Source organism: Rhinoraja longicauda, chromosome 13 (assembly GCF_053455715.1).
Source record: "Rhinoraja longicauda isolate Sanriku21f chromosome 13, sRhiLon1.1, whole genome shotgun sequence".
Taxonomy (NCBI): Eukaryota; Metazoa; Chordata; class Chondrichthyes; order Rajiformes; family Arhynchobatidae; genus Rhinoraja; species Rhinoraja longicauda.
This window is the reverse complement of record NC_135965.1, coordinates 54,005,592-54,032,381: the sequence shown is the minus strand read 5'-3', so window position 1 is coordinate 54,032,381 and position 26,790 is coordinate 54,005,592. Positions and strand designations below refer to the sequence as shown.

Here is a 26,790-nt window from a genome sequence, read left to right as displayed (position 1 = left end):
TAGGATGGAAATTGGAGGTGAAGTGTATGAAGTCAGTGAGTTCTGCATGGGTGCAAGAGGTAGCACCAATGCAGTCATCGATGTAGCGGAGGTAGAGTTCGGGAATGGGGCCAGTGTACGTCTGGAACAGGGATTGTTCGACGTACCCGACAAAGAGGCAGGCATAGCTAGGGCCCATGCGAGTGCCCATAGCTATGCCTCTGGTTTGGAGGAAGTGGGAGGAGTCAAAGGAGAAGTTGTTGAGGGTAAGAACCAGCTCTGCCAGGCGGAGGAGAGTGTTGGTCGATGGGGATTGGCTGGTTCTACGGTCGAGGAAGAAACGGAGGGCCTCGAGACCATCCTTGTGGGGGATGGAAGTGTAGAGTGACTGGACATCCATGGTGAAGATGAGGGAGTGGGGGCCTGGGAACCGGAAGTTATCGAGGAGATGGAGAGCGTGTGAGGTGTCTTGGACATAGGTGGGGAGGGATTTAACCAGGGTGGATAGGATGGAGTCAAGTTAGGTAGAGATAAGTTCGGTGGGGCATGAGCAGGCAGAGACAATGGGTCTGCCGGGACAGTTCTGTTTGTGGATTTTGGGTAGGAGGTAGAATCGGGCCGTGCAGGGCTGGGGAACTATGAGATTGGAGGCACTGGGGGGTAGATCGTCGGAGATGATGAGGTCCGTGATGGTGCTGTTGATAAAGGTCTGATGTTTGTCGGTGGGGTCATGGTCCAGGGATAGGTAGGAAGAGGTGTCTGATAGTTGTCGTCTGGCCTCGGTCCGGTAGAGGTCAGCACGCCAGACTACCACAGCCCCTCCCTTGTCAGCGGGTTTAATGATTAAGTCCGGGTTGTTGCGGAGTGAGTGGAGGGCTGAACGTTCAGGAGGGGAGAGGTTGGAGTTCGTCAGGGGAGTGGAGAATTTGAGGCGGCTAATGTCACGCCGGCAGTTGGGGATAAAAAGTTCTAGTGTGGGTAGTTGGCCAAACTAGGGGGGGGCAAGAGGAGGGGGGTCCATTGGAGACGGGAGAAGGGGTCATCAGTGGGGGGTGGGGATTCCTTACCATGGAAAAATGCTTGGAGGCGGTGGCGGCGGAAGAAGAGCTCCACGTCATGGCGGACGCGGAACTCGTTGATGTGGGGGCGGAGGGGAACAAAGGTAAGGCCTCTGCTGAGGACAGACCGTTCGGTGTCTGAAAGGGGGAGGTCAGGGGGGATGGTGAACACCCGGCAATGGTGGGGGTTGGGGTTGGATGGAGGCAGGGGGCAGGTGGAGGTGGAGGGAATGTATGGTGAGGGGGTGGTGGGGTAGCAGGGCAGAGGGGGGCATGAGGACCGATGTGGGGAGTACTTGGGGTCGCCTGGCTAGAGGGGGAAGGGGGAGACCCAGTGGAACCCCTGCTGCAGTTACCTGTAGTAGTGAGACTGCCTGAGGCCATTTGGTTTGGCATTTGGCATTTTGAGTTTATGTTTGTGTAACTTCAATTGTGACTTGCGTGTGCGCACAATAAGAGGTTTGATCATTTATGAATGTGACACGACGAAAGGTTCCACTAAAACCAGAAGGTAATGTGACCATCATGAGAAGGAAATATATAAAAATGGAAATTAAATGCTGGAAGTAATTTTAATGGATCAGGCAGCAACATTCAGTCAATAACATTTCATCAGAATTGGTGATGTGAAAAAATAAAATGCTCATGAAGGATCATTGCCCTGAAACACTAACTTTGTTTTTCTCTCCACAGAAGCTGCCTAGCTTGCTAAGGATTTCCTACATTTTCTGATTTTAATTTGAATTTCTGACTTCTGTACTTTTTATTCACTTTTCTATAATCAGAGGCATCACAACTTCAAAGAGGCGTGGACCAAAGGGTGATGACAGAAAAAGACATAATAACATAAACTGGTGGAAACAGGAACAAATCAATGTTAAGAGGGAAGAAAACTGCAAATAGGTAATCAGAAAGGAAAAAACAAAGAACAAAAATTAAAATGTTGAAGTCAAAAGCAGCGTGAAATAACAAATGAAAATGCTGGAAACACACAGCAGGACTCGTGCATCATCTGAGCAAACAGAAATGTAATTGACATTTCAGGGGGGAGGCTGTGCTGTACAACTGGGAGAGAGAGAAAAGAGGTTTGTTTTAATGTGGCAAAGTAAAGGGTAGGACAAATGGAATACAGAGGAAGGTCAAGAATTTGGGTTGAAGAGGTCCTCTGTTGGATGGGTCCTGATAATCACTGCCATCAACTTTACAGTATTAATTGCCACAAGGTTTTCGGGATGAAATCTTTCCAAGTAAAAAATATAAGTATTATTAGAGAAGGAATTTGGTTGGGAAATGAAGATGTTTTACCATAGAAAAGAAAGGATTGGAAGGTGGACCTATGACAACAGACACACAGGATTATCATTCCCTAGATATGATATTGAACATGCTCTGTGTCAATTTAAGGTAAAAATGGGATTTAATTTGTATTATGGAAGCTAGGATTCTCATGGTTGCCATCACCAAGGTTCTTGCAAGGCCACATCTCTTTTCCGACCTCTGTCATTTGTGCCAATGTGTACAATGTCACTGGCTGCTCACCCTCACCCTTGAACTGCAGCCCAACAGGGGGCCCACAGCAAACCGTGCTGCAGGCGGGACCAAGAACCTCGAGTTTTCAAGCTACTATAATGCTTTTAACGGGTCACGAGGGAGAAGTTTATTGTTGTAGTTTTCACTGTATTTCACTGGTCAGCCATCCAGACTTGACCATACAGTGGCACTGGTGGTCTATGGTGTGTCCCGTTGGGGCTGGGGAACTATGAGATTGGAGGCACTGGGGGGTAGATCGTCGGAGATGATGAGGTCCGTGATGGTGCTGTTGATAAAGGTCTGGTGTTTGTCGGTGGGGTCATGGTCCAGGGATAGGCAGGAAGAGGTCCAGGGATAGTTGTCGTCTGGCCTCGGTCCGGTAGAGGTCAGCACGCCAGACTACCACAGCCCCTCCCTTGTCAGCGGGTTTAATGATTAAGTCCGGGTTGTTGCGGAGTGAGTGGAGTGCTGAACGTTCAGGAGGGGAGAGGTTGGAGTTCGTCAGGGGAGTGGAGAATTTGAGGCGGCTAATGTCACGCCGGCAGTTGGGGATAAAAAGTTCTAGTGAGGGTAGTTGGCCAAACTAGGGGGGGGGGGCAAGAGGAGGGGGGTCCATTGGAGACGGGAGAAGGGGTCATCAGTGGGGGGTGGGGATTCCTTACCATGGAAAAATGCTTGGAGGCGGTGGCGGCGGAAGAAGAGCTCCACGTCATGGCGGACGCGGAACTCGTTGATGTGGGGGCGGAGGGGAACAAAGGTAAGGCCTCTGCTGAGGACAGACCGTTCGGTGTCTGAAAGGGGGAGGTCAGGGGGGATGGTGAACACCCGACAATGGTGGGGGTTGGGGTTGGATGGAGGCAGGGGGGCAGGTGGAGGTGGAGGGAATGTATGGTGAGGGGGTGGTGGGTTAGCAGGGCAGAGGGGGGCATGAGGACCGATGTGGGGAGTACTTGGGGTCGCCTGGCTAGAGGGGGAAGGGGGAGACCCAGTGGAACCCCTGCTGCAGTTACCTGTAGTAGTGAGACTGCCTGAGGCCATTTGGTTTGGCATTTGGCATTTTGAGTTTATGTTTGTGTAACTTCAATTGTGACTTGCGTGTGCGCACAATAAGAGGTTTGATCATTTATGAATGTGACACGACGAAAGGTTCCACTAAAACCAGAAGGTAATGTGACCATCATGAGAAGGAAATATATAAAAATGGAAATTAAATGCTGGAAGTAATTTTAATGGATCAGGCAGCAACATTCAGTCAATAACATTTCATCAGAATTGGTGATGTGAAAAAATAAAATGCTCATGAAGGATCATTGCCCTGAAACACTAACTTTGTTTTTCTCTCCACAGAAGCTGCCTAGCTTGCTAAGGATTTCCTACATTTTCTGATTTTAATTTGAATTTCTGACTTCTGTACTTTTTATTCACTTTTCTATAATCAGAGGCATCACAACTTCAAAGAGGCGTGGACCAAAGGGTGATGACAGAAAAAGACATAATAACATAAACTGGTGGAAACAGGAACAAATCAATGTTAAGAGGGAAGAAAACTGCAAATAGGTAATCAGAAAGGAAAAAACAAAGAACAAAAATAAAAATGTTGAAGTCAAAAGCAGCGTGAAATAACAAATGAAAATGCTGGAAACACACAGCAGGACTCGTGCATCATCTGAGCAAACAGAAATGTAATTGACATTTCAGGGGGGAGGCTGTGCTGTACAACTGGGAGAGAGAGAAAAGAGGTTTGTTTTAATGTGGCAAAGTAAAGGGTAGGACAAATGGAATACAGAGGAAGGTCAAGAATTTGGGTTGAAGAGGTCCTCTGTTGGATGGGTCCTGATAATCACTGCCATCAACTTTACAGTATTAATTGCCACAAGGTTTTCGGGATGAAATCTTTCCAAGTAAAAAATATAAGTATTATTAGAGAAGGAATTTGGTTGGGAAATGAAGATGTTTTACCATAGAAAAGAAAGGATTGGAAGGTGGACCTATGACAACAGACACACAGGATTATCATTCCCTAGATATGATATTGAACATGCTCTGTGTCAATTTAAGGTAAAAATGGGATTTAATTTGTATTATGGAAGCTAGGATTCTCATGGTTGCCATCACCAAGGTTCTTGCAAGGCCACATCTCTTTTCCGACCTCTGTCATTTGTGCCAATGTGTACAATGTCACTGGCTGCTCACCCTCACCCTTGAACTGCAGCCCAACAGGGGGCCCACAGCAAACCGTGCTGCAGGCGGGACCAAGAACCTCGAGTTTTCAAGCTACTATAATGCTTTTAACGGGTCACGAGGGAGAAGTTTATTGTTGTAGTTTTCACTGTATTTCACTGGTCAGCCATCCAGACTTGACCATACAGTGGCACTGGTGGTCTATGGTGTGTCCCGTTGGGGCTGGGGAACTATGAGATTGGAGGCACTGGGGGGTAGATCGTCGGAGATGATGAGGTCCGTGATGGTGCTGTTGATAAAGGTCTGGTGTTTGTCGGTGGGGTCATGGTCCAGGGATAGGCAGGAAGAGGTCCAGGGATAGTTGTCGTCTGGCCTCGGTCCGGTAGAGGTCAGCACGCCAGACTACCACAGCCCCTCCCTTGTCAGCGGGTTTAATGATTAAGTCCGGGTTGTTGCGGAGTGAGTGGAGTGCTGAACGTTCAGGAGGGGAGAGGTTGGAGTTCGTCAGGGGAGTGGAGAATTTGAGGCGGCTAATGTCACGCCGGCAGTTGGGGATAAAAAGTTCTAGTGAGGGTAGTTGGCCAAACTAGGGGGGGGGGGCAAGAGGAGGGGGGTCCATTGGAGACGGGAGAAGGGGTCATCAGTGGGGGGTGGGGATTCCTTACCATGGAAAAATGCTTGGAGGCGGTGGCGGCGGAAGAAGAGCTCCACGTCATGGCGGACGCGGAACTCGTTGATGTGGGGGCGGAGGGGAACAAAGGTAAGGCCTCTGCTGAGGACAGACCGTTCGGTGTCTGAAAGGGGGAGGTCAGGGGGGATGGTGAACACCCGACAATGGTGGGGGTTGGGGTTGGATGGAGGCAGGGGGGCAGGTGGAGGTGGAGGGAATGTATGGTGAGGGGGTGGTGGGTTAGCAGGGCAGAGGGGGGCATGAGGACCGATGTGGGGAGTACTTGGGGTCGCCTGGCTAGAGGGGGAAGGGGGAGACCCAGTGGAACCCCTGCTGCAGTTACCTGTAGTAGTGAGACTGCCTGAGGCCATTTGGTTTGGCATTTGGCATTTTGAGTTTATGTTTGTGTAACTTCAATTGTGACTTGCGTGTGCGCACAATAAGAGGTTTGATCATTTATGAATGTGACACGACGAAAGGTTCCACTAAAACCAGAAGGTAATGTGACCATCATGAGAAGGAAATATATAAAAATGGAAATTAAATGCTGGAAGTAATTTTAATGGATCAGGCAGCAACATTCAGTCAATAACATTTCATCAGAATTGGTGATGTGAAAAAATAAAATGCTCATGAAGGATCATTGCCCTGAAACACTAACTTTGTTTTTCTCTCCACAGAAGCTGCCTAGCTTGCTAAGGATTTCCTACATTTTCTGATTTTAATTTGAATTTCTGACTTCTGTACTTTTTATTCACTTTTCTATAATCAGAGGCATCACAACTTCAAAGAGGCGTGGACCAAAGGGTGATGACAGAAAAAGACATAATAACATAAACTGGTGGAAACAGGAACAAATCAATGTTAAGAGGGAAGAAAACTGCAAATAGGTAATCAGAAAGGAAAAAACAAAGAACAAAAATAAAAATGTTGAAGTCAAAAGCAGTGTGAAATAACAAATGAAAATGCTGGAAACACACAGCAGGACTCGTGCATCATCTGAGCAAACAGAAATGTAATTGACATTTCAGGGGGGAGGCTGTGCTGTACAACTGGGAGAGAGAGAAAAGAGGTTTGTTTTAATGTGGCAAAGTAAAGGGTAGGACAAATGGAATACAGAGGAAGGTCAAGAATTTGGGTTGAAGAGGTCCTCTGTTGGATGGGTCCTGATAATCACTGCCATCAACTTTACAGTATTAATTGCCACAAGGTTTTCGGGATGAAATCTTTCCAAGTAAAAAATATAAGTATTATTAGAGAAGGAATTTGGTTGGGAAATGAAGATGTTTTACCATAGAAAAGAAAGGATTGGAAGGTGGACCTATGACAACAGACACACAGGATTATCATTCCCTAGATATGATATTGAACATGCTCTGTGTCAATTTAAGGTAAAAATGGGATTTAATTTGTATTATGGAAGCTAGGATTCTCATGGTTGCCATCACCAAGGTTCTTGCAAGGCCACATCTCTTTTCCGACCTCTGTCATTTGTGCCAATGTGTACAATGTCACTGGCTGCTCACCCTCACCCTTGAACTGCAGCCCAACAGGGGGCCCACAGCAAACCGTGCTGCAGGCGGGACCAAGAACCTCGAGTTTTCAAGCTACTATAATGCTTTTAACGGGTCACGAGGGAGAAGTTTATTGTTGTAGTTTTCACTGTATTTCACTGGTCAGCCATCCAGACTTGACCATACAGTGGCACTGGTGGTCTATGGTGTGTCCCGTTGGGGCTGGGGAACTATGAGATTGGAGGCACTGGGGTGTAGATCGTCGGAGATGATGAGGTCCGTGATGGTGCTGTTGATAAACGTCTGGTGTTTGTCGGTGGGGTCATGGTCCAGGGATAGGCAGGAAGAGGTGTCTGATAGTTGTCGTCTGGCCTCGGTCCGGTAGAGGTCAGCACGCCAGACTACCACAGCCCCTCCCTTGTCAGCGGGTTTAATGATTAAGTCCGGGTTGTTGCGGAGTGAGTGGAGGGCTGAACGTTCAGGAGGGGAGAGGTTGGAGTTCGTCAGGGGAGTGGAGAATTTGAAGCGGCTAATGTCACGCCGGCAGTTGGGGATAAAAAGTTCTAGTGAGGGTAGTTGGCCAAACTAGGGGGGGGGTGGCAAGAGGAGGGGGGTCCATTGGAGACGGGAGAAGGGGTCATCAGTGGGGGGTGGGGACTCCTTACCATGGAAAAATGCTTGGAGGCTGTGGCGGCGGAAGAAGAGCTCCACGTCATGGCGGACGCGGAACTCGTTGATGTGGGGGCGGAGGGGAACAAAGGTAAGGCCTCTGCTGAGGACAGACCATTCGGTGTCTGAAAGGGGGAGGTCAGGGGGGATGGTGAACACCCGGCAATGGTGGGGGTTGGGGTCGGATGGAGGCAGGGGGGCAGGTGGAGGTGGAGGGAATGTATGGTGAGGGGGTGGTGGGTTAGCAGGGCAGAGGGGGGCATGAGGACCGATGTGGGGAGTACTTGGGGTCGCCTGGCTAGAGGGGGAAGGGGGAGACCCAGTGGAACCCCTGCTGCAGTTACCTGTAGTAGTGAGACTGCCTGAGGCCATTTGGTTTGGCATTTGGCATTTTGAGTTTATGTTTGTGTAACTTCAATTGTGACTTGCGTGTGCGCACAATAAGAGGTTTGATCATTTATGAATGTGACACGACGAAAGGTTCCACTAAAACCAGAAAGGTAATGTGACCATCATGAGAAGGAAATATATAAAAATGGAAATTAAATGCTGGAAGTAATTTTAATGGAACAGGCAGCAATATTCAGTCAATAACATTTCATCAGAATTGGTGATGTGAAAAAATAAAATGCTCATGAAGGATCATTGCCCTGAAACACTAACTTTGTTTTTCTCTCCACAGAAGCTGCCTAGCTTGCTAAGGATTTCCTACATTTTCTGATTTTAATTTGAATTTCTGACTTCTGTACTTTTTATTCACTTTTCTATAATCAGAGGCATCACAACTTCAAAGAGGCGTGGACCAAAGGGTGATGACAGAAAAAGACATAATAACATAAACTGGTGGAAACAGGAACAAATCAATGTTAAGAGGGAAGAAAACTGCAAATAGGTAATCAGAAAGGAAAAAACAAAGAACGAAAATAAAAATGTTGAAGTCAAAAGCAGTGTGAAATAACAAATGAAAATGCTGGAAACACACAGCAGGACACGTGCATCATCTGAGCAAACAGAAATGTAATTGACATTTCAGGGGGGAGGCTGTGCTGTACAACTGGGAGAGAGAGAAAAGAGGTTTGTTTTAATGTGGCAAAGTAAAGGGTAGGACAAATGGAATACAGAGGAAGGTCAAGAATTTGGGTTGAAGAGGTCCTCTGTTGGATGGGTCCTGATAATCACTGCCATCAACTTTACAGTATTAATTGCCACAAGGTTTTGGGATGAAATCTTTCCAAGTAAAAAATATAAGTATTATTAGAGAAGGAATTTGGTTGGGAAATGAAGATGTTTTACCATAGAAAAGAAAGGATTGGAAGGTGGACCTATGACAACAGACACACAGGATTATCATTCCCTAGATATGATATTGAACATGCTCTGTGTCAATTTAAGGTAAAAATGGGATTTAATTTGTATTATGGAAGCTAGGATTCTCATGGTTGCCATCACCAAGGTTCTTGCAAGGCCACATCTCTTTTCCGACCTCTGTCATTTGTGCCAATGTGTACAATGTCACTGGCTGCTCACCCTCACCCTTGAACTGCAGCCCAACAGGGGGCCCACAGCAAACCATGCTGCAGGCGGGACCAAGAACCTCGAGTTTTCAAGCTACTATAATGCTTTTAACGGGTCACGAGGGAGAAGATTATTGTTGTAGTTTTCACTGTATTTCACTGGTCAGCCATCCAGACTTGACCACACAGTGGCACTGGTGGTCTCGGGTGTGTCCCATTGGCCCAGACTTCCTCAAACCTGTGACAGGGGAACACAACTAGGGGCTCTCTCTCATGTTTTACCATTGAGTAAACTGTCTCTACCTAGTAAGTTTAGTATAGTTTCGAGATACTGCATGGAAACAGGCCTCTCAGATCACCGAGTCCACGCCGACCAGCAATCCCCATACACAAAGGACTATCCTACACATACTAGGAACAATTTACTATTTTACCAAGCAAATTAATCTACAATCCTTTTATTCTTTGGAGTGTGGAAGAAAATCGGATCTCTGAGGGAAAACCCACAGCGGTCATAGACAGAACATACAAACTCCGTACAGACGGCACCAGTAGTCAGGATCGAACCCAGGTCTCTGACGCTGCAAGGCAGCAATTCTACGCGCTGCATCACCATGCTGCCAAACCCTTCCTCCTTCTCTTCATGGACATAACCAGTTGTAATCACATATTGATAAGAAAAAGAATTGAAGCTAAACATCAAATTTGCCTCAAAACCATTCTGGTTTATTTTTAATTGATCCTGAATATTGCCTTTGCCAGGTAAAATTGCACTGAGGTTACAAACAAAATGGCCATGGAATAGAGCACTGAGCAGTTTATGGAGGAAAATTGCCAACATGTGATAAACACAGTAATCATGGCCTTGCCTCTATCAACTGGAGCTCAGGAACAAAAATATAATAAATTGGCCTTGATTAGATAGGCCACAGTCCCACAATTACAATAGCTTGTTCTGATAGGATTACAAAGATCTGTTTATGAGGATTGACACCACCTTTATCACTGTGTTTAACATAATAAAGCACATGCTTTATCACCGTGTGTGTCCGAAACACATCAAGAGGACCCACGGCACCCAGGATTAAACTGATGAAAACTTCCACCCACGCAAACAACTTCATCATCTTCGGTCTCATATTTACCACTCCCCTCAGAAAGAGTCCAGATAGGATACATCTGCCATTCGGTAAACTCAGTGAGACTTCTTCATTTTTGTATCCAACCCTAGATTTGCAATTTGCCAAGATCAAATCGATTAAGCTGATGTTAATTTAGTCTCCATGCTCAATGATTAAATTATAGGATCGTCATAAGATCAAGCACTCAAGACTTGTACAATGAGCAATTTGCACAAATGATCAAAACTAAAAATACTATCAGTAAAGACTATTGTAGTGGCCTGGCGGAGGCCAGAGAAAAGGGTGGATGCCAGGCAGGTTTAGCAAAAGGTCTTTATTTGGCTGTGAGCTCCTACTCACAGTGAAGTCCACCTAGGAATAAACCACACCTCCCAACGGGCTGACCTATAGCCTGTCCGTCAAGTGATGAGGGGGCTGACCCAAGGAGTGGCCTGATCCCCAGGGACCGCCACAGGACCCCCCCCAAGAACCGGAGGTACAAAGCGGACAGGAGGGCGCACGAGGCGACCAGCCCGGGTGCGCAACACGACCGGCGCAGGGGACGGCGACCGACCGACAGGTGGAGGGGACGTAGCAGACACTGGCGGGGGTAACGTGGACGGGGGGCGACCGCGCGGGTGGGGCTGCGTAACTGGCACCGGCCGATCAATGTCCACGTGTGCCGGCTTCAGCCGTGCAATCGAAACTGTCTCGCTGCGACCCCCATGTCCAGGACAAATGTGGCCGAGCCGTGCTGCGGGACCCGGAAGGGGCCCTCATAGGAGCGTCCCTGCGCAGGAAAACAAACTGGCGGTCCTCCAGAGCAGCAGGGACGTGCGGATGGAAGGTCCCATGACGTGACGTGGGCACAGGTCCCAGCTTGCCCGCCGTCTGCCGAAGACGTTGCAGGGCGTCCGAAGGCTGCTCCACTCGACCCTGCGCCGGTGGGATGAACTCCCCGGGAACCGTCAAGGGGGCCCCGTACACCAACTCGGCGGAGGAGGAGGCCAAGTCCTCTTTGGGTGCGGTGCGGATCCCTAGTAAAACCCACGGCAGGGCGTCCACCCAGTCTGGGTCCGTGAGCCGAGCCTTCAGGGCAGCCTTCAGCTGGCGGTGAAAACGTTCCACCAAACCGTTCGCCTGTGGATGGTACGCCGTAGTGTGGTGTAGGCGAACTGCCAGGAGGCGTGCCATGGCCGACCACAGTTCCAAAGTAAATTGCGGGCCCTGATCCGATGTTATGTCCAGTGGCACCCCGAACCGGGCGATCCAGTGCGCCGCCAAGGCCTGAGCGCAGGTGGCCGTCGAGGTGTCCACCAGCGGAATGGCCTCCGGCCACCTCGTGAAGCGATCGAGCACGGTGAAGAGGTGGCTCATGCCCCGGCATGGCGGCAGCGGCCCCACGATGTCCACATGAATGTGGTCGAACCGCTGCCTAGGGACACCAAACTCCTGCAGAGGCGCACGCACGTGTCGCTGGATCTTTGCAGTTTGGCACGGGATGCAGGTGCGTGCCCAGTGTGCGACCTGCTCACGCAGCCCGTGCCACATGAAGCGGGAGGCTACGAGGGCCACCGTCGCCCGAATGGAGGGATGAGAAAGCCCGTGGAGCACCTCGAAAACCCTGCGCCGCCAGACAATGGGGACGATGGGCCGCGGCAGGCCAGTGGAGGTGTCACACAACAGCGTTGCGTCCCCTGGGCCACAGACAATGTCCTCTAGCTGCAGGCCCGAAATGGATATGCGATAGGCGGCCATCTCCTCGTCCCCCAGCTGTGCGGTTGCTAGGGCGGAATAGTCGATACCCCCGGCCATTTGAAGAACGGCATGGACCGCGTGTCTAGACAGGGCGTCGGCCACCCTGTTGTACTTGCCCTCCATGAAACGATTGAGGTGGTGTACTCAGACATGTACGCCAACTGCCTCTGTTGCCGCGCAGACCACGGATCTGAAACCTTGGCAAACGCAAAGGTGAGTGGCTTGTGGTCCGTAAATGCGGTGAATGGTCTCCCCTCCAGGAAGTACCGAAAGTGGCGTATGGTGAGGTAGAGGGCGAGGAGCTCACGGTCGAATGCGCTGTAACATCGTTGGGCGCCGGTGATAATAGCACCAACCCCCTCTGCTGGTGTCCGGTGGTGGTGCAGACTGGGATGCCCACCAGCGACCTCCGGTGGCCTCCAGCGGTATGGGAGGTGGTGCTGACTGGGCTGACCACCAGCGACCTCTGGTGGCGTTTGAATGAACTGCCGGCGGGCCTTGCGAGAACGACGTGCCTGCGCCGGAGTGCCCGATGGCGGCCGGATTTCGCCGCGGAGGTCGCCCTGAGACGCGGTCGACGGAGGCCCGGCTTGCTGTGCGCCTCCCGACGCCATGGAAAAGATGGCCAGCACGTCCAGGTCCTCCCGACGGGACATCCAAAGCTGGTCAACGCGCTCGCCCAGCGCCTGCATGTCGGTGAACGGATCCCCGGCGAGCTGCAGGCGGAGGTCGGCTGGGAGCTGCCGAAGGTAGGCATGTTTAAATAGATAACAGGGCTCGTGGTCGCCCATAAGGGTGAGCATGTCCTCCAGAGGGGCCGACGGCCGTCGGTCCCCGAGGCCCTCCTTGCTCATAACTCGAGCTGCCCGCTCGGCCTCACTGAGGCCGAACCTCCTGATAAGCAGATCCTTGAGGCTCGCATATTTGTTAGCCGCCGGGGGGGCGTTCAGGTAGGGCTTTACTCGCCTTGCAGTTTCCTGGTCCAGGGCGCCGACGACGTAGAAATACTTTGTCTCGTCCACGGTCACGCCTCGCACAGCAAACTGTGCCTCTGCCTGCTGGAACCAGACCTCAGGCTCTTCGGTCCACAGGGTCGGGAGTTTGAGCGCGACGGCATCGAGGTCGGCAAGACCGGGTTGCGCATTATTGCGATTCATCACGACGCGTGATGAATGTCGGGGTCACCAATGTAGTGGCCTGGTGGAGGCCAGAGAAAAGGCTGGACGCCAGGCAGGTTTAGCAAAAGGTCTTTATTTGGCTGTGAGCTCCTACTCACAGCGAAGTCCACCTAGGGATAAACCACACCTCCCAACGGGCTGACCCCTTAAGCCTGTCCGTCAAGTGACGAGGGGGCTGACCCAAGGAGTGGCCTGATCCCCAGGGACCGCCACACTATCCTCTTTGACACTTCTGCAAAGTTCAAGGAATGGAGTAGATTTTAACCCCTTTAATGGGGGGGGGGGGGGGGGATCAGAAATTGGTGTTTGACGCTAATTTAAATTAGACAGGGGAAGTAGGGTATATTCGGATCAGAAACATAACAATGAATGCTTCATGAATTGCATTATAGAGCTCAAAGGTGTTTTACACACGTTTTACTCTGGTACTATCACTCATAGTAAAATATCAGGTCCGAAATCACAGCACTATTAATAAATTGAATTACCTTTCTGTATGTAGTTGGACAACAGGACTGGAATAATTGTTCAATTAATGATCCACTTCCAGCAACTATTTTCTTTTTGTTGTTGGAATTCATAACATTCCAGTCATGTGCTCCATGCATGGCTGAGAAGGTCTGCTCCATTGTTTCCTTTTCAAAGCGAACAAAGTACTTCTCCCAAAATGTAAATGTGATGGGGTAGAATCGATCTGTGTTCCATAAAGAAATGCTGTTGCATTCTTTGCCAATGAAGGCACCTAGATTATCCATCTGACACCATCTCTTCAGTACACAGGTAAGCAGTCCAGGACCTTGTTGACCCTAAAGATCCCCAATGTATTTGGCCACAAAATCCTCCATGCAATTCCATAGAAAAGGAATTGCCCCGTTACTGAGTACATGTGAGCTCTGTGGATATGTAAAGTGCCAAATGGCAATGGCTTCATTGATATAATGTCAGTGTCCAGGTAGATGCCCCCGTGCAGTGCTAATCTACAGCCGTCAGCAAACACATGGATCCAAAACACATGAACGCTGTTCCAGATGTCAACTTCTCTACATCGGCGAGACCAAACGCAGGCTCGGCGATCATTTCGCTCAATACCTTTGCTCAGTCCACGTTAACCGACCTGATCTCCCGGTGGCTCAGCACTTCAACTCCCCCTCCCACTCCCAGTCTGACCTTTCAGTCATGGGCCTCCTGCATTGTCATAGTGAGGCCCAGTGCAAATTGGAGGAACAGCATCTCATATTTCGCTTGGGCAGTTTACACCCCAGCAGTATGAACATTGACTTCTCCAACATCAGATAGTTCCTTTGTCCCTCTCTTTCCCCTCCCCCTTCCCAGTTCTTCCACTGTATTCCTATCTCCTACTACATCCTATCTGTCCCGTCCCCTCCCCTGACATCAGTCTGAAGAAGGGTCTCAACCCGAAACGTTACCCATTCCTTCTCTCCTGAGGTGCTGCCTGACTTGCTGAGTCACTCCAGCATTTTGTGTCTACCTTCACATGGATCCAAAACCTCTCCTTTTTTGGATCTATGTGTGATATAATGGACTGAAACATTATCTTAATTTGAAATCTTTTTAAACTTTACCACCCCGGTCTGTGTGTCTCTTCCTGAAGCTAAAGATCATTCACCAAGGAGTCATCTTACACTGGCTGTAATCAAGGCATGAAGACACTATAATCAGTTCTCTAAAGGAGCGGCGAATTGTCTGCTCCACACAATTCCACACTGCAGAACAGACATGATCCAATAAATCACATCAAAAACCCTCAGAGCTATACTTCACTACATCTTAATCTGGCATGTCCACTCGTTGGGAAACAATTTATACCCTTCATCTTTGTTCATGCAGATAGTGAGTCATACAGTTACAGTGCATTCAGAAAGTATTCAGGCCCCCTCACTTTTTCTACATTTCATTACATTACAGCCTTATTTTAAAATGGATTCAATTCATTTTTTTAATCATCAATCTACTCACAATACCCCATAATAAAAAAGCGAAAACAAGTGTTTAGAAATGTTTGCAAAGTAATTAAAAAGAAATAACTGAAATATCACATTTACATAAGTATCCAGACCCTTTACTCAGTACTTTGTTGAGGCGCCTTTGATTGGGTTCAAGTCCGGGTTCTGGCTGGGCCACCACTCAAGGACATTCACAGACTTGTCACGAAGTCACTCCTGCATTGTCTTGGCTGCGTGCTTAGCCTTTCCAGCCTCACCTTCCAACTCAAAGCTTCTGGACCCGGTAACTTCCAAAAACTCTTTTTGCACCCTTTGCAGTTTGTCATTTTGATTGAAAGACTCAATTTTGACCACTCCATAGTGGTCAATAATATATATTCTAATCATAAAATATTGCAGCAGCGATTCTTCTGGTACACCACTGGTCACAGATTTCCAATCAGAGAAACAATCCATCACCACCCACTCCCTCCCATTACTAAGTCAATTTTGGATCAATTTGCCAGTTTGTCCGGTCCTCTTATCAGCTAGACTGTGGTCCTGACCTCCCATGTACCTCATTGGATACTTTGAACTATCTTTAAATAGACCTTATTGGACTTTGTCTTGTACTAAATGTTATCCCCTTTATCCTTTATCGGCGCAATATGGTTGGCTTAATTGATTGATTAATTAATTGATTGATTAATTAATTGATTAATTAATTGTATAGTCTTGACTGGATAGCTCGCAAACTAAAGCTTTTCACCGTACTTCAGTATGTGTGACAATAATAAACTAAATTATACTCTTACTTACTTTTAAATAGAACCACAATATCCTATCGGTTTAACTACATGAGGTGACATGTTTCGTTTTGTTTTCACTATGACTGGCCTTCAGCATGTAAAATTGTTATTTCAGTGTTCCTAATTTCTTTAACATTGTAAATTATGAAACAGTGAAGATAGGTTGGAGAAATAATAGTGAGGATTTCGAGACATGCCAGTCTTTCATTTTTCCAGTTGAAGATATCAACAGAAACTGAGAACAAAAAAAACCCCCCACATTTTTCCAGCATTAGAACCAAACTACAATATAATGCAGCGTAGGTTTACTAGGTTAATTCCCGGAATGGCGGGACTGTCGTATGTTGAAAGACTGGAGCGACGAGGCTTGTATACACTGGAATTTAGAAGGATGAGAGGGGATCTTATCGAAACATATAAGATTATTAAGGGGTTGGACACGTTAGAGGCAGGAAACATGATCCCAATGTTGGGGGAGTCCAGAACCAGGGGCCACAGTTTAAGAATAAGGTGTAGTGGGTCTGGACGCAGCAGGAATCAGGCAAGACGCCAGGTAAGGATCAACAGTAACTTTAATGTAGCATCAGACATCCACTCTCTTCCGTCTCTCGCAAGAGAGTCAACTCTCGCCCCTTCAGGCAAACCCCATAGCTCCAGACCCCTCACCAGCCCTGTACACTCAGTGCCGAGGGGGATGACCCAGGGAGTGGCCTAATCCCCGGGCACCGCCACAGGACCCCCCCCCCACCAAGAACCGGAGGCACGAAACGGACAGGGGGATGTATGAGACGACCAGCCCGTGTGCGCACCACGGCGGGAGGCGGAACCGGAGCCACGCCGCCAGGGGAAGACAACCGCGGGGACGCTGGGGGTAAGGGCTGGGACGCTGGACGACCCCGAGGGCGAGGCCGCGCCAGTAGGACCGGCTGGCTAATGTCCACGTGCGCCGGCTTCAGCTGTGCAATAGAGACTGTCTCAGGATGACCCCCCATGTCCAAAACGAAGGTGGCAGAGCCACGCTCGAGCACCTTGAATGGTCCTTCATACGGACGCTGAAGGGGCATCTGGTGCGCATCCCAGTGCAGGAAAACAAACGGACAGTCCTGCAGAGCAGAAGGGACATGTAACCGCACCGAACCATGGTGAGACGTCGGCACCAGTGCCAGCTTGCCCACAGTCTCCCGAAGGCGTTGCAGGGCGGACGATGTTTGTTCCTCCTGACCCTGGGCTGATGGAATGAACTGACCGGGCACTGTCAGCGGGGCCCCGTACACCAATTCAGCCGAGGAGGTGGCCAAGTCCCCTTTGGGCGCAGTGCGGATGCCCAGCAACACCCATGGCAACGCGTCGACCCAGTCCGGGCCAACAAGCCGGGCCTTCAGGGCAGCCTTGAGCTGGCAGTGGAAGCGGTCCACCAGGCCGTTCACCTGCGGATGGTACGCAGTGGTGCGGTGCAAGTTAACCCCCAGTAGCTGAGCCATTGCCGACCACAGTTCGTAGGTGAATTGCGGCCCTCGGTCAGACGTGATGTCGAGCGGCACCCCAAACCTGGCAATCCAGTGTGCCGCCAAGGCATGGGCACAAGTAGAGGCAGAAGTGTCCGGCAGTGGAACTGCTTCTGGCCACCGTGTGAAACGGTCAACCACAGTCAGGAGGTGGGTGAAGCCCCGAGAAGGTGGCAGCGGCCCCAAGATGTCCACGTGGATGTGATCAAACCGCTGTCGAGGGACGATGAACTCCTGGACTGGCGCTCGCACATGCCGCTGTACCTTGGCAGTTTGGCACGGGATGCAGGTGCGTGCCCAAGTCCCAACCTGTTTACGCAACCCGTGCCACACGAAACGGGAAGCCACGAGTGTCGTCGTTGCCCGAATGGAAGGGTGGGCCAGCCTGTGGAGCACCTTGAACACCTTGCGCCGCCAGTCAATGGGAACGATGGGGCGCGGCTGCCCGGTGGAGACATCGCACAGTAGCGTCGCGCCCCCAGCGCCACAGGGAACGTCCTCCAACCGCAGGCCCGATACGGCGGTACGATAGGCGGACATCTCAACGTCTGTCAACTGGGCGGCCGCCAGGGCTGAGTAGTCGATGCCATCGGCCACCTGCAGGATGGCGTGGACCGCAGGTCGAGACAAGGCGTCGGCCACTCTGTTGTCCTTGCCCCCGATGAAACAGATGGAGGTAGTGAACTCCGAGACGAAAGCCAACTGCCGCTGCTGGCGAGCTGACCATGGGTCGGACACCTTGGCGAACGCAAAGGTGAGGGGCTTGTGGTCAGTGTACGCTGTGAAGGTTCACCCCTCGAGGAAGTAGCGGAAGTGGCGGACTGCAAGGTAGGACTGGCGGACTGGCGGACAAGGAGCTCATGGTCAAAGGCACTGTAGTTCCGCTGTGTGCCGCTGATGTGCCGGCTGAAGAAAGCGAGAGGCTTCCAACACCCATCAATCCGCTGTTCTAGCACCGCCCCAACCGCCACATCCGAAGCGTCGACCGTCAGGCTGGTTGGTGCATCCGCCCGTGGGTGCACGAGCATCGTGACCATAGCCAGGTCTTCTTTGCCTGTAGAAAGTCCGCACCCAGCAACGGCTGGGACACATCCGCAATGACGAATGGCCATGAGAAGCGGCCCTCTCCGACGTTGAGGGAGAGCGTGCACACCCCATACAAGCAGATTGGAGTCCCGTTGGCTGCGGAGATGAGGGGGCTGCGTTTACCACTGCGGAGGTCAGCATTGGAAGGGGGAAGGACGCTCACCTCAGCCCCTGTGTCCACAAAGAAACGAGCCCTGGTGCGGCGATCCCACGCAAACAAGCGATGAATCTGGCCGGCCGCCGAAGCAATCACTGACGGCCAGCCTCTGCGTTTCCCGGGAACGAACAGGGCTGCTGGCATTGACGGGTAGAAAGGCCCCACTGCCGGTGAAAGTAGCACCAGCCCCCTCTGCTGGCGTCTGTGGAAACGGGCGGCTGTGCGGGCCGATCCGACCACCAGCGACCTCCGGTGGTGTGTGGAGGAACTGCCGGCAGGCTGCACGCTGCAGCCGGGTTCGACCACCAGCGACCTCTGGTGGCATGCGGAGGAACTGCCGGCCGGCTGCGCGGGAAAGACGTGCTGCCGGCTGGGTGTGCTGTTGCAGCCGGGTCCGACCACCAGCGACCTCTGGTGGCGTGCGGAGGAACTGCCGGCTGTGTGTGCTGCTGCAGCCGTGTCCGACCACCAGCGACCTCCGGTGGGTTGCGGAGGAACTGCCGGCCGGCTGCGCGGGAAAGACGTGCTGCCGGCTGGGTGTGCTGCTGCAGCCGGGTCCCGCCACGAAGGACGTCGAGGAGCGGTGGAGATGCGGGCGATCGAGGCCCCTGCCTGCAGATCGTCGTCGGTCGTCGGAGGGACTTCCAGCACGTCGAGGGCCGGCTGACGGGCCATCAAGAGTTCATTGGCGTTGTTTCTCTCTCAATAGAAGCCGCCCAACTTGTGAAAGATTTCCACCATTTTCTGTTTTTATTTTGAATTTCTGACATCTGTAGTTTTCTTATTCACTTTTCTATAAACAGGGGCATCACAACTTCAAAGAGGTACGGACCAAAGGCTGATGACAGAAAAAGACAAAAGAATATGATCTGGTGGAAACAGGAATAATTCACTGTTAAAAGAAAAGAATGATGCAAATAAGAAAATAACTGCAGATGCTGGTACAAATCGATTTATTCACAAAATGCTGGAGTAACTCAGCAGGTCAGGCAGCATCTCGGGAGAGAAGGAATGGGTGACGTTTCGGGTCGAGACCCTTCTCAAATAGGTAATCAGATATGAAGTAACAAAGAATGAAAATCAAAATGCTGAAGCAAAAGCAGATGCTGCAAGTCTGAAATCTATATACTAAAACTCTTGTTTGTTTGTTGGGGGGGGGGGGGGGAGAGGGGGAGGGGAGAGTTGGAGGGGGGTAGGGGAGGGGGAGGAGGGGGGAGGAGAGGATGCTGCACCAATGCAAGGGAGGTTTGGTCTAGTAACAAATGAAAATCTTGGGAACTCACAGCAGGACCCGTGGTATCTGAGCAAACAGCGATTTAATAAACATTTATGCGGGCAGACTGTACAACTGGGAAAGGAGAAAAACAGGGTAGTGTTAGTTTGTAGAGAGGGTGTGGTAAAAGGAAAGGGAGGACAAATAGAAAATGATGCAATATCAAGATTTTGTGAAATAGTTTGAAGAGGTCCTGATAATCACTGCCATCAACTCATGAAAGATGCAACATTACTGTGATAATTGCCACAATGTTTTGGGCTTAAATCTTTCCAGGTATAACATAGTCATTATTAGAGAAAGAATATGGCTGGGAAATTAAGATGTTTTACCACAGAAAAGAAGGATGAATTGGAACGTACTCTTATGACTAAATGGCAACATTCAGACAGGACTGTCATACTCTTTATATATGTTAATGAACAAGCTTGTGTCAATTTAAGGGAAAAATGGGATTTAAATCGTATTATGGAAGCTAGGATTCTCAGGGTAGACATGACCAAGGTCATGTATGAAACAGAAGAGCTTCATGGGAAAGAATGGAAAAAAAATGGTACGAATAATTTTCATAGATCAGGCGGCAACATTTCAGTCTAAAACATTTCATCAGAATTAGTAATGTGAAAATAAAAATGCCAATGAACAATCATTGACGTGAAACACTAACGTTGTTTCTCTCTCCACAGAAGCCACCCAACTTGTGAAAGATTTCCACCAGTTTCTGATTTTATTTTGAATTTCTGACATATGTAGTTTTTTGTTCACTTTTCTATAAACAGAGGCATCGCAACTTCAAAGAGATATGGACCAAAGGCTGATGACTGAAATAATCCATTGTAAGGACTTCTTAATCTCTCCAGTGTGATTTAAGGCTTGTATACACTGGAATTTAGAAGGATGAGGGGGGATCTTATTGAAACATATAAGATAATTAGGGGATTGGACACATTAGATGCAGGAAACATGTTCCCAATGTTGGGGGAGTCCAGAACAAGGGGCCACAGTTTAAGAATAAGGGGTAGGCCATTTAGAACGGAGATGAGGAAGAACGTTTTCAGTCAAAGAGTGGTGAAGGTGTGGAATTCTCTGCCTCAGAAGGCAGTGGAGGCCAGTTCGTTGGATGCTTTCAAGAGAGAGCTGGATAGAGCTCTTAAGGATAGCGGAGTGAGGGGGTATGGGGAGAAGGCAGGAAAGGGGTACTGATTGAGAGTGATCAGCCATGATCGCATTGAATGGCGGTGCTGGCTCGAAGGGCTGAATGGCCTACTCCTGCACCTATTGTCTATTGTCTAAATCACACTGGAAAGATTAAGAATATTAAATACATTACTATCAGCCTGAGGGATGATATTTGAAACTCTGCTGAAATGTACAATATTATCCAAAGGTACAGATTACTTCCCGTATGGCAAGTTTAGTGTGATCCGTTTTGCTGAACGTTCAATCAACCAAAAGGGGGGATATGTAGCTGGAGACAAGATGTAGCTGGAGACAAGGGTTTAGCATACATGCATAAAAGAGATTAAGTTGTACTGATCCTTGATTTCGAGTCATTTTGTTTGACATGTCACCTGATACCCTATAGAAGTAGTAAGGTCAACCCCATTCCTACCTTCACTAGCATGTGGCACAGGGAGTAATCTGGAGACGAATACTCTTTAAGTATGCATTTTAACTTTTGCTCAACAATAAAAAAGTCTTGCTTTTTAATCTTTTGCACTATATTTATTCTGCAAGAACTCATCCCTTTTCCTACCTATGTCCATTGTGCCAATGTGCACAATGTTTTCTGGCTGCTTACAAGAATGATCTCGGGTACGATTGGGTTAACGTATAACGAGTGTTTTGCAGCACTGGGCCTGTACTTACTGGGCCAGTACTCACTGGTATTTACAATGATGACGGGGGACCTCATCGAAGCTTACCAAACAGTGAAAATCCTCTATGGAGTGGATGTGAAGAGTATGTTTACACAAATGGGAGATTCTAGGACCAGAGGGCACAGCCTCAGAATAAAAGGACGAACCTTATGAAAGGAAATGAGGAATTTCTTTCCTCAGAAGGTGGTGAATCTGTGGGATACATTGCCACAGATGGCTATGAAGGCCAAGTCATTGGGTATTTTTAAGGCGGAGATTGATAGAAAGAGCTTTTAAATTGCTTTTAAAGAACAACAGGGGGTAACAAAAAAAAATACTGGGAGAACAAAAGAAATACGAAGGTAAGCTAGCCAATAGTATAAAAGACGATAGCAAAAGAATCTTCAGTTATAAAAAGAGCAAGAAAGAGGCAAGAGTAGAAGTTGGATCGCTGAAGAATAATGCACGAGAAGTGATAATGGGGAATAAAGAAATGGCAGAGGAGTTGAATAACCTTTTTTACATTAAGCTTCACAGTGGAAGACATCAGCAACATGCCAGAAATTCAAGAGAGTCAGGGGTGGAAGTTAGTGGAGTGGCTATTATCATGGGAAGCTGAAAGAGCTAAAGGTGGATAAGTCACCTGGGTCGGATGGACTGCACCCTAGGGTTCTGAAAGAGGTGGCTTTAGGGATTGTGGAGACATTGATAGTGATATTTCAGGACTCACTAGAGTCAGGAGTGGTCCCAGGAGATTGGAACATTCCTAATATTACCCCACTGCACAAAAAGGGAGCAGGGCCGAATAGTGGGAATGATAGTCTGACTTTGGTGTTTGGGAAGATTTCAGACTCCATTATAAAGGATGAGCTTCTCCTGGACTGCAACCTTGACGTGGTGGAGAGGCTTGCGTACTCCAGTGATCCTGTGAGCTATGCCGGATGGGTTTTTATATCCCTGGCAGATTCAACCAAACCGGACAGATCACGGGCGAGGAGGCAGACGAAGCAGTCCCTGGTCCTCCAAGTTGGGGTTCGGCGTGGGGTTAACTACCCCACCCTGGAAAAAAGTGTGAGTTACAGAAACATTGATGAATAAAAACGAAATGACACACTTGGTTGAAGAAGGTGTGCCAGCGACGGAGAACATGACGCTTCCCAGCCAAACCCGCAAGGGCGCTGGGAAGCTGACACACCTTCTGACGCCAAAGAAATCCATCCTTGTGGGGACATGGAACATCCAAACCATGTTCCAGGCTGGCAAGGCTGCAACGGTTGCCAATGAAATGGTGCGCTACAATCTCTCAGTCCTGGGCTTGGCAGAAACAAGATGGGCACAGTCAGGGGAAATCAAATTGGCCAATTGGCCAATACTCCGGAAAGGAAGATGAGAGAGCGAAAGATACAGAGGGAGTGGCCATAATAATGTCGAAGGACACTAGAAAGGCTCTAACAACATGGAAACCCATCAGCTCTCGCCTCTTCTCCACAACCTTCAAAATCAACAACAAGAGAGTGAAAGCCCACATAATCCAATGTTATGCACCCACCAACGATGCAGAGGAGGAGGTCAAAGACAGGTTCTATGACAGCTTGAACCACCTACTTGGTAGTATTGCAGCCAGAAATCTCATTGTCCTGATGGGTGACTTCAACGCAAGGATTGGAGACCAATACGAGGGAATGGGAAAACATGGAGTGGGGAATATGAATGAAAATGGCAAAATGTTTGCTGGGACCTGTGTTAACAATAACCTAGTGATTGGGGGAAGTGTATTCCACCATAAAACAATCCACAAAACAACTTGGGTGTCACCAGATCATGTCACATAAAATCAAATTGACCACATTTGTATCTGTAAAAAGTTCAGAAGGTACATGGAAGATGTCAGAGCAAGAAGAGGAGCAGATGCAGCTTCAGACCACCACCACCACCTGGTAGGGCAATTCAAGCTAAGGCTGAGGAGACTGAATACCTCAGCAGTGCTCAAGTGGTGAAGAAGTTCAAGGATATCCTCGCAAGGGAAAATACAGAGCTACAGCTGAGGAGGAAGGAAGGATGGACAATAGATGAGAAGTGGGAACACCTAAAAACTGCTTGGAGCTCAACCACTGAGGAGGCCCTAGGGAGAAGGACCCAAAAGCACAAGGAGTGGATAATACCAGAAACCCTCAACACAATCCAACAGAGGAGAAAGTTCTAAGAGAAGGTGAACAACTCAAGAACAAGAGCTGAAAAGGCTTTGGCCCAAAAGGAGTACAACAGATGCCACAAAGAAGTGCAAAAGAACATCAGGAGGGACAAGAGAACACTGGTGGAGAGGCTAGTCAAAGAGGCAGAAATTGCGGTGACTCAAAGGAACATGAGGTAGTTGTATACCATTACACGAAAATTATCCGGGACATACCTGCACAGTAATAAACCAATTACAGACAAGAACGGCCAACTGCTTCCAACCCAGGAGGCGCAGCTCGAAAGATGGGTAGAGCATTTCGAAGAAGTCTTAACAGGCCACCACCGGCAGTACAGCCACATATTCCCAAAACCAGGATACCACTACATATTAAGTGTGAAAGACCAAAAAAATCAGAAATAAAGGCTGCACTCAAGCAATTGAAAACTGACAAGGCAGCTGGCCATGACAATATTCCACCTGAAGTCCTTAAAGTAGATATAGACTCACCAACACATGCTCTACGGCTTCTTTGGGAGAATTTGGGAATAGGAAAAGGCACCCACTGAATGGGCAGAGGGATACATTGTGAAACTGCCAAAAAAAGGTGACCTAAGAAAATGTAACAACTACCGAGGGATCACCCTACTTTCTGTACCCAGTAAAATTCTCAACCGGATCATCCTCAACCGTCTTCAGGAAGCTGTAGACAAGAGGCTATGGGACCAGCAAGCAGGATTCAGGAAGGATCGCTCATGCACAGACCACATAGCAACACTACGCATCATCATTGAACAGTCTATTGAATGGAACACGTCCCTGTACATCAACTTCATCGACTTTGAGAAAGCGTTTGACAGCTTAGACAGGACAACACTATGGCGCCTAATGGACCACTATGGAATTCCCACCAAGATCATAAACTTAATCAAGAATTCGTATGATGGAACCTCATGCAAAGCTATGCATACAGGCCAGCTCTCCCAGAGCTTTAGCGTCAAGACGGGCGTCAAGCAGGGATTTCTACCTTCACCATTCCTGTTCCTCCTGGCAATTGACTGGATTATGATGGAAACAACTGAAGGGAAAAGAAATGGAATTCAGTGGACAATGTGGGAACAGCTAGATGACCTTGACTTTGCAGACGACATAGCTCTCCTTTCACACACACAGATACAAATGCAGAAGAAGACGGACAGACTCTTACAAGCTGCAACAAAACTTGGTCTTACACCCAAACAGCAAAGACACAGGTGATGAAGATCCACTCCAGAACCAGCAACCCTATCCTCATGCACAGCATTGCCCTGGAGGAGGTAGAAACATTCACAGACCTAGGCAGTGTTGTGGACACCACCAGAGGGGCAGATGCAGACATAAAAAGCAGAAGCAATAAGGCTAGGGTGGTGTTTAAAATGCTCAGGAAGATCTGGAGTTCAAAATACATCTCAATCAATACCAAAATACGCATGTTTAATTCAAATGTGAAGCAGGTAATGCTGTATGGATCAGAGACATGGAAAACAACAAAACACACAACAAACAGGCTACAAACATTCATTAACACCTGCCTCAGGAGAATACTAAACATCTGGAGGAGAGACAAAGTAAGCAATGTGGACCTGTGGGAAAGAACAAGCCAGGATCCCATTGACTTACAAATTCGAAAGAGAAAATGGAGTTGGATTGGACACACCCTCAGAAAACCTGCCACAAACATCATCCGACAAGTCCTGAAATGGAACCCCCAAAGAAAAAGGAAAAGAGGTCGCCCCAGGAACAGCTGGAGAAGAGGTGTCCAGGCAGAAATGTCTAGGAGTGGGCTCAACTGGGGAGATCTCGAAAGAACCGCCAACAACCGAGTGAGGTGGAGGACATTTGTCAATGGCCTATGCTCCCCAGAGGAGCCAAGGGCTTAAGAAGAAGAAGATAAAGGATGAGCTTACGGAGTACTTATAAGTTCACGATAAAATAGGCCAAAGTCAGCATAGGTTTGTGAAGGTGAGGTCTTGTTTGACAAATTTGCTGGAATTCTTTGAAGAAGTAAAGAGCAGGACAGACAAGGGAGAGTCAATAAATGTTGTTTACTTAGATTTTCAGAAAGCCATTATAGATGAGGCTCTCACTAGGGTCTCCTCTATATCCCACAGCTCCGCTCTTGCTCCCCCTCTCCCCATTCGTAACAAGGATAGAGTCCCCCTTTTCCTCACCTTCCACCCCATCAGCTGTCGTATACAACAAATTATCCTCCAACATTTCCGTCACCTCCAACGGGATCCCACTACTGGCCACATCTTCCCATCTCCACCCGTTTCTGCTTTCCGCAGAGACTGTTCCCTCCGTAACTCACTGGCCTACTCGTCCCTTCCCACCCAAACCAACCCCTTCCCAGGTACTTTACCCTGCAACCTTTACCTCCCCCCTCAACTTCATTCAAGGACCCAAACAGTCTTTCCAGGTGAGGCAGAGGTTCACCTGCACCTCCTCCAACCTCATCTATTGTATCCCCTGTTCCAGACGTCAACTTCTCTACATCGGCGAGACCAAACGCAGGCTCGGCGAATGTTTTGTTCAACACCTTCGCTCAGTCCACCTTAACCAAACTGATCTCCCAGTGGCTTAGCACTTCACCTCCCCCTCCCACTCCCAGTCTGACCTTTCTGTCATGGGCCTTCTCCATTGTCATAGTGAGGCCCAGTGCAAATTGGCGGAACAGCATCTCATATTTCGCTTAGGCAGTTTACACCCCAGCGTTATGAACATTGACTTCTCCAACTTCCGATATTTCCTCTGTCCCTCTCTTTCCCCTCCCC

At 48.9% G+C, this 26,790-nt stretch overlaps 1 pseudogene; it reads left to right on the top strand.

Annotated features, from left to right (window-relative positions):
- The first annotated feature begins 22,909 nt into the window (after positions 1-22,909).
- LOC144599109 (uncharacterized) lies at positions 22,910-25,896 on the top strand (annotated as a pseudogene).
- The last annotated feature ends 894 nt before the right edge of the window (positions 25,897-26,790 follow it).